Below are 15,362 nucleotides of genomic sequence, written 5' to 3'. Positions count from 1 at the left end.
GGTGTGAGCATACTGTCTTTCTTCAACGATTTCAGCCCCGCTGGTGGCCAGGGCCTTAGTCATTGCCGCTCCAACGATGGTGAGCATCGTCTCCTACGGGGCAGGGGACAAGCGGGCATGCCTGTCCCCTCCCAGTTAGGTGCTGCAGCATCTGGTTATGCATCACCTTGTCCTGCAAGAAAGAGGAAAGTGCAATAGTGACTGTGGTGCTATGTGTTCATGTGATGTGAAGGCTTGGTTGAACAGCTGGCAATGTCTGCTAGCTGAGAGATGTGGGTGTGAGACTTGCAGCAGTGTGAAGGGTGTCGGAGTGAGGTGAGGCATATGAATGTTAGGTAAGTGATGGGGGTGTGGTACATTGAGCAATATGTGAAGTTGTGGGGCAGTTGGTGCAATATGGCATTTGATGAAGCATTTACTGACCTTGACCGCTTGTGTGAGATCATTAAATTTCTTGCAGCATTGCATCCAGGTCCTGGGGCCAGACTCCTAGCATTGACTGCCACAGCTATCTGCTCCCATTGCCTTCTGAGAGTTTGTCCAGAGTTTATCCTGGCAGAGAGACATCTTCCTCCTTTGCACCTTCTTGACCAAGGCATCCAGTATAGTGTCAGAAAATCTTGGATTCTGTACTCTGCCACATCATGCAATCATTCAGTATTCTTCTAGATCATGCTCTCTGCCCAGCCACTTCCAGCATCTGCTCCAGGCAGAATGAACCTCCCTTTAAGAGGTGCAGGCTGGCTTTAAGTGGTGCTTGCTTCTCATGATTTTGCGCCCCCTGCTCAGACATGCAGCCACTCAGCAGTGTGCTTTGTGCTGGCTGCGTGCAGTAATCATTTAAATTTGTGTGCTACCTGCACCGGAAGCAACATGCTCATTTTCAGGCCTTATCAAATTTGCAGCCAGTATATTTCAGCTTTTAAGACAAGAGACACAGATATTTGAGTATTTCCTGAAGTAGCCTTTAAAATTGACGGAAGTATTTAAATAGTTCTGGTTGATGCCCCACAATGTTGCTTGCAGATAAAAATGAAAGGCAGAGCACACACTAGCAGTAAAAATAACAATGATACAACAAGCTATGGCATGCAAGAATAAGCACAGGCAAAAGCAGTTATAATACACCAACTATGGCATTTTGGGGGTGGGTATATTTAGACCAATGATGTGATGGCGAGAAGACAAACCTTATTGAGATGAGGGGCGCAGAAGATACTGCAATGCTGTTGAGACAGGAGAGAAGACTTTGCCAACCTGTTGAGGCCAAGGAGAGGGATCAATGTGTCCCCGTTGAGGCAGAGGGGAGGAAAGATATGCAGTTATGTTAAAGAGAGTTAGAGAAGAATTGGAAGAAAGGGAAGAATAGTGGCAGTTCTGGTAAGATGGAGAGGACAGGAAAGAAAAAGAACATAATCTGGCTAAGGTGAAGAAGAAAAGAATTTCATTTGCATAGCACCGGTTACAACCTCAGGACATCCTAAGGTGCTTGACAGCTAATTAAATACTTCTGAAATGTAGTCACTGTTGTAATGGATGAGATGTGCAAATGATTATGACCCTGGAAGAGAAAAGGAAGAGAGTTTGAACCTGACACAGTGAGAGAGAAAACAGGGAGAAGAAAGCATGATTGAATTTTTGTGGGGATAGGGAAAAGAGGTAACTTGTTGAGTGGGGTAGAGGAGAGAAATGAAGAAGAAAGGGAATTAAGAGGAAAATGGGTGGAAGAAAGAGGACAACTCTATTGATGAGCAGAGGAAGAGTAATCCTGTTACTAGAGATTGTGAAAGAAAAAGCGAAAGAGAGGGCAAAAGCAAGAATGAGAAAAAGGGTGCAGGAGTGAAATACGGGGAAAGCAGGCGAGCGAGAGGCGGGGTTGGGGTACGGCAAGAGAGAGGGGGAGCAAGAGCCAAACAGAAAAGGATTGGGAGGAAACCAGACAGATTGGGGAGTGGGAAGCCAGAGAAAGAGAGGAGGTGAGGGGGAAGAGCCAGAGAGAGGGGGAGAGTGGTGAGGGATAGCCACAGGGAGGGGGAGGGTGGTGGAAGAGCCAGAGTGAAAGGGGGGGGGGGGGGGGAGAGCAGGAAAGTGAGATGGAGGGAGAGAGAGAGAAACACACACACACGAGGTGGGAGGGGCAGTAAAGTGAGAGAAAGAGATAGAGACAGAAGGGGAGGGGTGGGGGGGGGAGCTAGAAAAAAAGAGGGAAAGGAGAGGGCAGCCAGAGAGAGAGAGGGGGGAAACAGGAAAGAAAGACAGAGAGAGGAACCAGAGAAAAAAGAGAGAGGAGCCAGAGAGAGAAAGAGGGAGGGAGGGAGTGCCAAAGAGAGAGAGAGAGAGACAGAGAGAGAGAAAGATGGAAAGGAGTAAGGAGTCAGAGAGGAGGGGAATCACAGAGAGAGAGAGAGAGTGGAGCCACAGGGCAAGGAGCCAGAGAGAGAGTGAGAGAGCAAGGAGCCAGAGAGAGAGTGAGAGAGCAAGGAGCCAGAGAGAGAGAGCGAGAGAGACACCAGGGAGAGAAGGAGAATGAGAGAGCAGGGAGCCAGAGGGAGAGAGAAACAGAGAGGTAGGGCATCTGGGGGGAGGGGGAGGGGGAGGGGGAGAAAGAGAGAGCGAGAGAGAACAGGAAGCCAGAGAGGGGGTGGGGGGAGAGTCAGGAGCCAGAGGAGAGGGGGAGGGCCGGAGATAGATGTGTAAGGGGGGGGGGGGCATGTGGGGGGAGCCAGAGAGAGAGGGGGGAGCCAGAGAGAGATAAGTGGGGGCATGCCAGAGAGGGAGGAGGGTGAAGGGAGGGAGAGAGGGAGAAAGAAAGATAATGCTAGGTGTTGATCCTGTTGAGACAGCAGTAGGAAAGAGGGATTGCGTGGTGGGAGAAAGCTGGAAAAAGAACAAAGGAGATCATGAGAGTGTGCAAAAGAGATACAGACAGAGGAAAAACTATAAAGTGCAATACCTATATAGTCCCTTTTGTTTCCCAATTCTCTCTCATTCAATATTTATGCATTAAGAATAGCTTCTGCCTAACATTTCTGCACTCAGATTGTGTCTAACTAGCTGTTTTATAATATGCTTCAAATAGTCTATAATACTCTTCTTGTAACCCTTTTAACTGACAATATAGATCAACATATTTCCACTTTATGGCTGTCACTGCACTTATCTCCCCTTTTTGACAATACTTAGAAATGTCTAGATTGAACCCACTATACAACAACATATTAGCATATGCCTCTTTGACGCATGTGAGGAGCCCCCTGATCTCAGATAGTCCATTATTAAAAATGTTTACCCCTCCACAAATAATTTAAGAGAAATTAAAGTTGATATTTAACCAAACTTTTCAATATCTTTCAATGTCTCATTTGTTGGAAGGATGTCTGCGAACAGTTGATCACTGTCAGAGAATGATGCATGGAGGGAAATTAAAGATAGGTTAGATGATTGATAAAACAAAATGAAAAATTAAGCTTAATTATAAATTAATCATTAGATATGTTTTGAGGATTAACACTTATAGATTCCAAAATGAATACAACTGCAGTTCAAAACACACAAATATGAAAGTGAAAATCTGTAATTCCTACATTTGGACTAGTATCAAGACTGCTGTCCTGCAGTGATATTGTAAAATGCATTTTAATACCATTGGATCCATGGCCACTTAGTCCATTTGGCTGAGTATGCTCCATTAGCTTCATTTGTGAATTTTACAATTGTCATCATATATCTGGCGTGCATCACTACCCCAGACTTTGACTGAGTAACAGTAGTTCGTTCAATGACTGGAACAACCTAACTTGTTGCCATGTTTGAAGAAACGAAACGAAGCATTTTATGGTCAGCACGCTTTTTGTCTTTGATTTTCGCACGTCTTAAGCTTTCTCACACTACACTTAATTAGCCATCACACCTTTCCTGGATTGTCAAAATGCCTGAAGTGCCATCATGACAGGAAATCTAATTGCCAATGTACCACGGCAAAATACAGCGTGGAAATGATGAGACAAAAGAATGCTATAGTTTGACACACTCTTTAAAGGGAAAACGCCACCGATATGCGTCTAGCATCTTAATTTCTCTTTTTGGCTCCATGTCTTGGGAAGCAGAGGCTGGTGCTCACCTAAAGGCACTTTAGCTTGTTTGTCACATATCACACAATTAGACAAAAATGCATAAAAGCCATAAAATTAATAATAAACCGACTTATAAAACGTAGCAGTAATTTGTGAGGTGATGCAAATTAGATGTACTGCATTATATGGGGAACATCCAAAATAAATATAAGTAAATTCAATTCTGATTCGGAGTAGGAAAATACACTTGCATCTTGTGCTTTGGGTACAAACCGGTCTACATCAAAACGTGTTCTTAAATTGGAACATCCTATCAACAGAAATACAAGAAATACAATTTAATATCCAGCTATTTATTTAAACTATCATCTAAGGCACCAAGAAAGGGAACTCTACCCATAGATCAGTAAGTAGCCTTGCACTATTAATTGGGAAAGAACTGCAGAAAAGAGGGAATCTCGTCTTTTCGTTGATGTATTGGTGCCTTCGGAGTCTGCAAAATGCACGACCCACGTACTAAATCTACAACCCCTTCCACAGTGATGGCTGCTTTTAACCACTCACCTGGTTTATCCACTCTTCTCTACATTGTGTTCCGAATGCGGAAGTATTTTACTCAACGATGAACACCAGGAACACAAAAGAGGGGGTAATATTGGATGGAGAGCTTTAAATCTTTATACGCGGTGGAGTAATTATGTAAGACCTTTCAGAATGTGTTTTGCCCTCACGCCAATCCCTTGAAACTGGGCTTCCCCGTGAATGTACATGACGAACAAAATTCCATCACTACATGGCTGCAAACGAGGGAGAGACAGGCAACCCTGAAAGGAGGTCGACATATACCTCAAAGAAGCAGCTGAAGCGATAACATACTCTGGGAAAGAATGCTGATCTTTCGTACCAATACTTGTTTTTTATATTTAAAAAGATACGGTACAATAAAATTAGGTATTCCCGTAATCTTTATGACAGTCTCCCTTAGTGCCAAGAAAATGCCATCTATATTGCCACACGTCAAAACAGTGCTACGAAATTATAGCGAACTGTGCCCGTAACCGCTAGAAGATGACGCACTAACCCTCAATAAACTAAGAAAAAAATGTTAAAATCGCAATTTTTTTTTGTCGCAGCCTTTTCTCAATTAAGTCAAACCACGGAGAAAGCGTGAAAATCCATCCTTCCTACTACCCTCCCAAACCCGCCCCCTCAAAGCAAAAACCCCAAATGACTTACTCAAAATAACAAGAGAAATAAATACCACGGCTGCTGTTGCTGAGGTAGGTGGCTGCCCTGGATGGCGGCCCGGGAACCGAACCGCGAACCACGAACCACGATGCTAGCGCCGGGAGCTAGGCTCCAGTAGCACAGGTACCGGGAAGCAGAACAAACCCACGCGCTGCTCCAGTCCCAGCTCGTGGCCGCGTGCGCAGCCGCACAGCACCAGCCAGATACAAGACTGAAAGGGCAAATTGTGCAAAAATAGCCCCTCAACTATTTTTTCCCCCCCAAATGTATTATCGCGGCTAAAGTCCCAGTTACCGTAAAGTGGGTGTCATCATTGTCAAGTTACCTGTGCTATTTTTATTCCCCACCCCCTCCACAAGTGACAGATCTGTCAGGACTGACTCACAGGCGTGAGACTCCCTCATTTCCATTAGAAAATGCAGCCGTTTTGCGCTAAATATTGACAGTAGAATAATAGATATTTAGTTCCGTATTACAAAGCAGCACCTCGTGAAGCGGTTCCAATTAGATCACCAAAAACATCGAAATGTGTCTGCCTTGGAAATAATTTCCAGTTCAAACAAATATTTATAAATATTGACGGGTACAATAATAGCCTGATATGACACAAAGCTGTTGAAGCGACAGGATATTTTCCCCAGTTTAATACCATGGACGCCTTGTATTTATTTAAAGCACATGCTTGCAATGCAGTTTCTTATACATGTCTAGTACGTACACAATTATGACGCTTCGGTGGAGTGAACTCAATTTGCTGCATTCTTAAGTGCGTGCATAAGGTATGCGCTTCCTGGGAAAACATTTTATTTTTCAAACAAGAAAAACTGCATTCATACTTGTAACAACGCCTCTTGACCGATGAAACTATTTTGGAGCTTGGGTGTTCAATAAAAAAAGCACCTCCTGAGCATTGGTGTAGCGTGAATGTTCAGGCCCTAGCAGAGTACTCGATGTCCTGAACAGGAAGCTCAAAATGCACGCAGTTCGGGATAAGACAAATGTGGTCCTGAAACTCCAACCAGTTCAAGCAGCACTGTTCATAACCAGCTGTCTCTCAGGTCATCTTCTCATGCTTGACCACTAAGATCCGATGATAAATGAAACTGCAATTGAAAATTTTGCACATTTTTTTATTCTGTAGTATTTTCATGTGCATCTGTATGTATCTGAGAGAAAAGATAAAGAAGTGAGAAATGGTTAGCTTCAAGGAGAAAAATCCTGGAGGAGCATGATTTTATTCGTAAGGGGGCCTTACATTAACCTGGCTTAATTGCAGCATGCTGGTATGAGAGTTGTGGATTCAAGCCCCACTGTAAAATATAAACATATAAGTTAGATTGACACTTCGGTGCTAGTGCCGAAGATCTGCTGCAATGGCAGAGGTGCTGTCTTTTAGCTGAAATAAGATCATAAGAAATAGGAGCAGGAGGAGGCCATTCGTCCCCTCGAACTTGCTCCACCATTCAATAAGATTATGGCTGATCTGATTGTGTCCTTAACTGCACTTTCCTGCCAGCCACCCATAACCCTTGACTCCCTTGTAGATTTAAAATATGTCCAACACAGCCTTAAATATATTCAATGATTCAGCTTCCACTGCTCTCTGGGAAGAGAATTCCAAAGATTAACAACCTTCTGACAGAAGACATTCCTCCTCAGCTACATCTTAAATGGGAGACCCCTTATTTTGAAACTGTGCCTCTTAGTTCTAGATTCCCCATGTGGGGTAACATCCTCTCAACATCTACCTGCCAAGCCACCTCAGAATCTGAAATGTTTCAAGAACATCACCTCTCATTCTTCTAAACTCCAATGAATATAGGCCCAATCTGCTCAACTTTTCCTCATAAGACAACCCCTTCATCCTAGAAATCAGCCTAGTGAACCTTCTTTGAACTGCATTCAATGCAAGTATATCCCACCCTAAGTAACGAGACAAAAACTGTACACAGTACCCTAGGTGCAGTCTCGCCAATGCCCTGTATGGTTGTAGCAAGACTTCTCCACTTTTATGCTCTATCCCCCTTGCAATAAAGGGCAACATTTCATTTGCCTTTCAGTGACTCTCACATCCCATGAAAGAATAAAAAAACACAGTTTTATGAAAGGGAAATTGTATTTAACAAATTTATTAGAATTCTTTGAGGATGTAACAAGCAGGGTGGTTTTCCCGATTGGCCACAGTAACTCCACTGGCGATTACCAGAAAGCACAACTGCACCGTATATATGGGATTTCTGCCAATCTCCCACTGAAGTTACAGCAACCATTCAGGAGAATCCCTGTGAAACTTTTGGCAATAACATTCATTTCAGATTACAAGGGGGTCCCATTGTTACACCCCTTAATATTGCTATTGCATACTTAGATATTAGGCAATATGGGCACACTCCTGAACATGAAATATTTGGATTGTTTACAGGACTGATCAGCACAACTGTACCTGAGAAAATATCCAAAGCAGACCTGGGACTTCTAACAGTGATCAATAAAAATTACTTTTAATCACACTTAGTTGAAATCCATGCCTAATTGAGGTGGAACGAGACCATTGAGGTAATGAATGCAGAAGCAGGAAAGAGAGTATCCATTAAAGTCAACCAGATTTGTAGTGTAAAGTCAAAATCCCTAATTACCACATGTGACACTAGTGTCATGCTGCATTTATCATTTTCAGCCAGGCAGTATCTCAATTTATATTGTCTGGATGGAACTGCTATGCTCCTGTACAGAAAAGAACTATGTGAATGCATGATACATGCATATGAAGAATTCTTTCCTCGCTAGTTAAAATTCAAAGGACAGTTTTTCTTCAGGAAGCACTTTGGCAACAAAACTGGAAGTCTGCTTGCCTATCTTGCATTGCTGGTACAGGAAAGAAACTTCCCACTATTTTCTGAGGTCCTCTCATTTAAGTAATTATTCAGTACTCCTAGCACATGTACTGGGAGCATGAAAGTCAGGGGTGTAATATCTGCGTTAGCAATATAAAACAGCAGGTGTGTGGATGGAGGTTTATTACTCTAACAACCCAGGAAGCTGACACCAGCATCCCAGTTAAGGCAAGGCAATGAACTCGACTATGCCAATTCAGAAAGATTAAGTAGTATAAACCCTTGGAATAATTGTGAAAGCTATGAGTGTATCAGTAATAAATTGAACAAATTGGACTTTTAATAAATCCATTAGCCAGCTATCTAAAGCTATTAATTAGCTATATAAGGAGTCCAGCCATAAATTAATCTTGCCTACTTTATATCAGTCACAGACACTGGATATAATATCAACTTATATTCTGCAAAGGAACATAAAGTGGAGAGAAGTGGTGAAAGGTTGTTTTACAGACTGGAAGGAAGTAGACTGGAGGAAGTAAACCAGACAGACTACCCGGCATCGACCTAGGTACTGGAAATGACAAAGGCACAACATGGCCAGTGGTCCCTGAAAAGTCCTCCTCACTGACGTAGTCATACTCACCGAATCATACCTTACAACCAATATCCCAGAAACCACCATCACCATCCCTGAGTATATCCTGTCCCACCAGCAGGACAGACCCACCAGAGGTTGGAGGCACAGTGGTATACAGTTGGGAGGGATTGGCCCTGGGAGTCCTCAACATTGACTGCAGACCCCATGACATTTCATGGCATCAGGTCAAATATGGGCAAGGAAATGTCCTGCTGATTACCACCTACTGTCCTCCATCAGCTGATGAATCAGTACTCCTCCATGTTGAATACCACTTGAAGAAGCACTGAGGGTAACAAGGGCACAGAATCTACTCTGGGTGGGGGACGTCAATGTCCATCACAAACAGTGGCTTGATAGTGCCACTGCTGACCGATCTGGCCGAGTACTGAAGGGTATATCTGCCACCCTGGGCCTGTGGCAGGTGGTGAGAGAACCAACAAAAGGGAAAAACCTACTTCACCTCACTCTCACAAATCTACCTGTCACAGATCCATTTATCCATGACAGTATGGATATGAGTGACAATCACACAGTCCTTATGGAGACAAAGTCCTGCCTTCACCCTGAGGATACACTCCATTGTGTTGTGTGGCACTACCACTGTGCTAAATTGGATAGATTCTGATCAGATCTAGCAGCTCAAAATTGGGCATCCATGAGGTCCTGTGGGCCATCAGTAGCAGCAAAATTGTATTCAACTATAATCTGTAACCTCATGGCCCTAGCATATCCCTCATTCTATCATTGCCATCAAGCCTGGTTCAATGACAAGTGTAGGAGTGCGTGTCAGGAGCAGCATACCTAAAAATGAGGTGCCAAGCTGGTGAAAATACTACACAGGACCACATGAGTGCTAAACAGCAGAAGCAGCATGCTATAGGCAGAGAAAAGTGATCCCACAACCAACAGATCAGATAAAAGCTCTGCAGTCCTGCCACAGCCAGTCACAAATGGTGGTGGGCAATTAAGATTTAGATTTTTTTTTTAGATTTAGAGATACAGCACTGAAACAGGCCCTTCGGCCCACCGAGTCTGTGCCGACCATTAACCACCCATTTATACTAATCCTACATTAATCCTATATTTCTACCACACCCTCACCTGTTCTTATATTCCCCTACCACCTACCTATACTAGGGGCAATTTATAATGGCCAATTTACCTATCAACCTGAAAGTCTTTTGGCTGTGGGAGGAAACCGGAGCACCCAGAGGAAACCCACGCAGACACAGGGAGAACTTGCAAACTCCACACAGGCAGTACCCAGAATTGAACCCTGGTCACTGGAGCTGTGAGGCTGCGGTGCTAACCACTGCGCCACTGTGCCGCCCCAGTAACTGAGGAGTAGGCTCCACAAACATACCCATCCTCAATGATGGGGGAGCTCAATACATCAATGCAGAAGGCAAGGCTGAAGCATTTGAAACCATCTTCAGCCAGAAGTATTGAGTGGATGATCCATCTCAGCCTCCTCCTGAGGTCCCCAGCATCACAGATGCCAATCTTCAGCCAATCTGATTCACTGCACGTGATATCAAGAAACGTCTAAAGGCACTGGATACTGCAAAGACTATGGACCCTGACAACATCCCAGCTGTAGTACTGAAGATATGCTCCAGAACTAGCCGCAACCCAAGCCAAACTGTTTCAGTACAGATACAATACTGGCATCTACCTGACAGTGTGGAAAATTGTACAGGTATGTCCTTTCCGCAAAAAGCAGGACAAATCCGATCAGGCCAATTACTGCAGTATCAATCTACCCTTTATCATCAGCAGAGTGATGGAAGGTGTCATTGACAGTGCTATCAAGTGTCACTTACTCAGCAATAACCTGTTCACCAATGCTCAGTTTGGGTTCTGCCAGGCGCACTCGGCTCCAGACCTCATTACAGCCTTGGTCCAAACATGGACAAAAGAGCTGAATTCCAGAGGTGAGGTAAGAATGAATGCCCTTGACATCAAAGCAGCATATGACCAAATGTAGCATCAGAGAGCCCTAGCAAAATTGAAGTGAACGTGAATCAGGGGGAAAAATCTGCACTGGTTTGAGTCATAGCTAGCACAGAGGAAGATGGTGTGGCTGTTGGAGGCCAATCATTTCAGTCCCAGGACATCACTGCAGGAGTAGTGTCCTAGGCCCAACCATCTTCAACTGCTTCATCAATGACCTGCCTTCCAATACAAGGTCAGAAGTGGGGATGTTTGCTGGTGATTGCACAATGTTCAGTACCATTTGAGACTCCTCAGATACTGAAGCAGTCCGTGCCTCCCTACAGCAAGACCTGGACAACATTCCGGTTTCAGCTGATAAGGGACAAGTAACAGTTGCGCCACACAATCACAAGGCAATGACTATCTCCAACAAGAAAGAATCTAATTATCTCCCCTTGATGTTCAATGACATTACTATCGCTATATCCCCCACCATAAACATCCTGTGGGGGTTACTATTGGCAAGAAACTTAACTAGACCAGCCATAGAAAAACTGTGGCTACAAGAGCAGGTCAGAGGCTGGCAATTCTGCAGCAGTAACTTACCTCTATTCCCCAAAATCTGTCCACCATTTACAAGGCACGAGTCAGGAGTGTAATGGAATACTCTCCATATGCCTGAATGCGTGCAGCTCCAACAACACTCAAAAAGCTTGGTATGTTCCAGGACAAAGGAGTCCACGAGATCAGCACCCCATTCACCACCTTAAACATGCACTCTCTCTACCACCACCAAACAGTGGCAACAGTGTGTACTATCTACAAGATGCACTGCAGCAACTCACCAAGGATCCTTCGACAACACCTTCCAAACCCATACCCTCTACCACTTAGCAGAACAAGGGCAGCAGATGCATGGGAACACCACAACCTGCGTTCACCTCCAAGCCATACACCATTCTGACTTGGAATTATATCGCTGTTCCTTCACTAACGCTGAGTCGAAAAGCTGGAACTCCCTCCCTAGCAGCACTATGGGTGTACCTACACGACATGGACTGTAGCAGTTTAATAATCCAGATTACCACCCTCTTCTCAAGTGCAGTTAGGGATGGGCAGCAAATGCTGGCCTTGCTAATGATGCTCACATCCCATGAAAAAATAGTTCCCCAGGTGTCGGTATTGGGACAACTGCTCTTTTGTTCTTTATATATATATTACCTGCACATGGGAATACAGGATATAATTTCAAACTTTGCAGATGAAAGAAAACTCAGTAATGTATTAAATGGTGAAGTGGATCATAGTCGACTTCAGGAGTATGTACAGACTGGTGAAATGGAATTTAATGTAGAGAAGTGTGAAGTGATGCATTTTGGAAGGAGAAGTGAGGAGAGGCAATATAAACTATTTTTTTTATTCGTTCATGGGACATGGGCGTCACTGGCTAGGCCAACATTTATTGCCCATCCCTAATTGTCCTTGAGAAGATGGTGGTGAACTGCATTCTGGAATTGCTGCTGTCCTAGGGATGTAGGTACACTTACAGTGCTGTTAGGAAGGGAGCTTCAGGACAATTTTAAAAGGCATGTAGGAATTTAGAATTCTGAGGTTTATGTACACAAATCTCTGAAGGTGGCAGGACAAGTTGAGAAGGCTATTCAAAAAACATATGGATCCTTGTTTTTATAAGTAGAGGCATAGAGTGCAAAATCAAAGAATTTATGCTAAACCTTTATAAATCACTGGTAGGCCTCAGCTAGAGTATTATAACCAGTTCTGGGCACCACACTTTAGGAAGGATGTCAGGACAGTTGAGAGGATACAGAGGAGTTTTACTGGAATGGTACCAGGGAGGGGGGATTTCAGCTACATGGAAAGTCTAGAGAAACTATGATTCTACTCTTTGCATCAATGGTTCTCAATTGGGGTCCGCAGACACCTGGGAATCCATAGAGATTTTCCGTGATCCGCAAAATAATGTGATTCGAACCCTTTGCTGCAATGGCACAGGTCAGGCATGCACTGCTGGCCGTTATTTTGTTTTCCTTTGTCTAGTCAAGTGGAAGAGCCAAGGGCTCGTGTGCTGTGGAGTTCGATGTCACGCTTGGGGGCCCGAGTGCACTCACATAGTGAGACATTCATAAGCGATCGCTAGGTGGACACTGTAACCGGATTAGTAGAGCCTTGGACTGACTGAGAATTCTAAGGGAGCAGACGAGAGGACCCAGAGACACAGAAAATGGATTTGCTGGGCTGCGGCTGTAGGAAGGAGCCACCACATCAGCCTTGTCCAGGGGCTTGGAATGACAATCAAGCCGATTGTTCACTGTGTATGGCAGCTGGGCCTGTGACTGGAACTGGAGTGAAACCGTGGTCCCAGTTATTGGCAGTGTCCCAATGACAGAAATGTCAGACATCAGGCAGCATGTCAGAGATATTTCAGTTCAGATAGGCTGATCGTCAGCAGAGGGGGAAGAAAAAATCCCTGAAACACTCAGCAGCTATGCAGTGAGTTGACGGGCAGTGGATGGCTACACCTGAAATGGTGCCAGTGTTCTGAACAGGAGCTATGCAGCCTAATCCGGGAAGAGCAAAGAGATGTCGCACCGTGAAGTATTCAACAGGCATGTTGCTGAACCTATAGGGTTACCTTTCAGCCGTAGGGAAGGTAAATGTTTTCATATCACCAATCACATCAGTGTTTACTATATTGAACAGGACTGGCAAAGTTTCATGCAACTCCCTATACAGGACATTATAAACTTTACATTCAGAAATGTAAATGTGCAAGTTTTGTATAATATAATTTAGATTGGTTTCTGTGGGGGGTGGTGTCCATGATTACTCATCCATTTAAAAAAGCATCCTTCAACCAAAAAAGTTTGAGAACCACTGCTTTCCAGCAACGGTTAGGTGTAGCTTTATTAGAGATGTTTAACATTTTGAATGATTTTGTTAGAGTACATAAGGAGAAACTGTTTCCACTGGCAGGTGGGTTGGTAACCAGAGAACACAAATTTAAGGTAATTGGCAAAAGAACCAGAGGAGAGATGAGCAGAAACACGTGAGTTGCTATGATCTAGAATCCACTGCCTGAAAGAGTGGTGTAAGCAGATTTAGTAGTAATTTTCAAAAGGGAATTAGGTAAATACTTCAAAAGGAAATATTTCCAGGGATATGAGTAACGATTATGGCAGGGCGATTAAGTGGATAGGTTTTTCACAGGGATGATGGACTGAATAGCCTACATCTGTGCTCTGTGATTCTATGAAAGCCAGTTAATGATGAGTTATTGAGACACATCTGACTGTTGTAAACCTCAAGTACTCATTCTGCCAGTTAACAATATCTACTAAATAATTTTCATTCTTTTACATTTACTATTTAAATACTTCTAATCATGTTATTCTGAGTTGTTATTAAAGAAACACTAGTTTTTGACTTCATGCTCTGACTTTTCCTTTGAAGGTTTGGGAAGTTCTCAGTAGCTTAAATGTGTCCTAATAGAGGAGTTGATGGTTAAGATAATCCAAATTGTTTGATGCAAGTTGAATTGGGAACCACATTTAGACACCTCCTACTTTCAAGACATAAAAATTTCAGTCGATTCCTTGTGAGGGAGTTAATGACTCATACGCTGCCTTTCATTAATAAAATAGTTAGCCAGTCCCAATGTCCTCACGTACTTCAGCCACTAGGGAGTATGTAAAGGAAGCACTAGATTAGATGCAGACCATGTCAGTCACATACTCTAACTAATGGGTGGCAAAAATGATCACATTGAGGACTGAAACATTTGACAGACTACAGTTGTTCTGTATCCAGAGAGTTTTCTTGCTATGGTGTTAGATATAAAATAAGCAGATGATAGGAATGCTATTTTTGGCTATTCAGTCGAAGGTGAAAACAATTTTATTATTTCACTGGAGAAACCTGCAATTCATGTTTGCCCTTTGTAGCATCTTTATATTCTGTACTGGAATACAAATTCTTCAATAGTTGCCAAATAAACCAGTTTGTGACTAAAAGTAATAATCATTTCTGTTCTCATGCAGGTAAAAATTACTCATAATGTGGGAAAGACAAGCTACAAACAAAGGAGGACGTTCATCCATTAACCCAGTAGGAGATAGTTGAGATATAGGAGACTCAGCAACTACAGTTGATTTGTAAAGAGCAAGTACCAATTTTCAAAGATCACAGAAAAATTTCAGTTTTATGTCACTCATACCCTGAGGAAGCCCATACATGAGCACAACAATAAACAAGCAGTGGCTATCAGAAAGCTCTTGCACTTCTGTTGGAAGGGAAGAAGAAGGAGCAGAGAGAGAAACTCTCCAATGGCAGGGTCTTCAACAGCAGAAATTGGCCCACACCATCAGTCATCCATATAGTCACATTCACCAACCCAGTTAGTTGCTTCCACTACCTTGTGTGTCATGTAGTGCACAAGGATGCCCAAGGTGGTGGAAGTAGAGAAGGCTGTTCCTGTGCAGAGCTAAGGAAATATCAGCTGCTGACTGAAGACCATTTAAATAAAGATCTCAGGTATCCTGTAGCAGAGCATCAATCTCATGTCAAGACACTGCAAAGTTTCTCTCAAAACGTGCAGGGGACTGAACAATTGGT

At 43.5% G+C, this 15,362-nt stretch overlaps 1 protein-coding gene across 1 annotated transcript in view; it reads right to left on the bottom strand.

Moving 5' to 3' along the window:
* nrxn1a (neurexin 1a) overlaps positions 1–5,421 on the bottom strand; it is a 2,153,831-nt gene extending 2,148,410 nt beyond the window's left edge. The window contains exon 1 of the mRNA XM_068044956.1: positions 5,335–5,421. The gene's annotated coding sequence lies outside the window, so the exon portion shown is untranslated. The remainder of the gene's footprint in view (positions 1–5,334) is intronic.
* Positions 5,422–15,362: the final 9,941 nt, after the last annotated feature.

The sequence above is a fragment of the Heterodontus francisci genome, chromosome 13, assembly GCF_036365525.1.
Source record: "Heterodontus francisci isolate sHetFra1 chromosome 13, sHetFra1.hap1, whole genome shotgun sequence".
NCBI classification, from domain to species: Eukaryota; Metazoa; Chordata; class Chondrichthyes; order Heterodontiformes; family Heterodontidae; genus Heterodontus; species Heterodontus francisci.
Note: the sequence above shows the minus strand (reverse complement) of the source record. Positions and strands in the feature narration are given on the sequence as shown.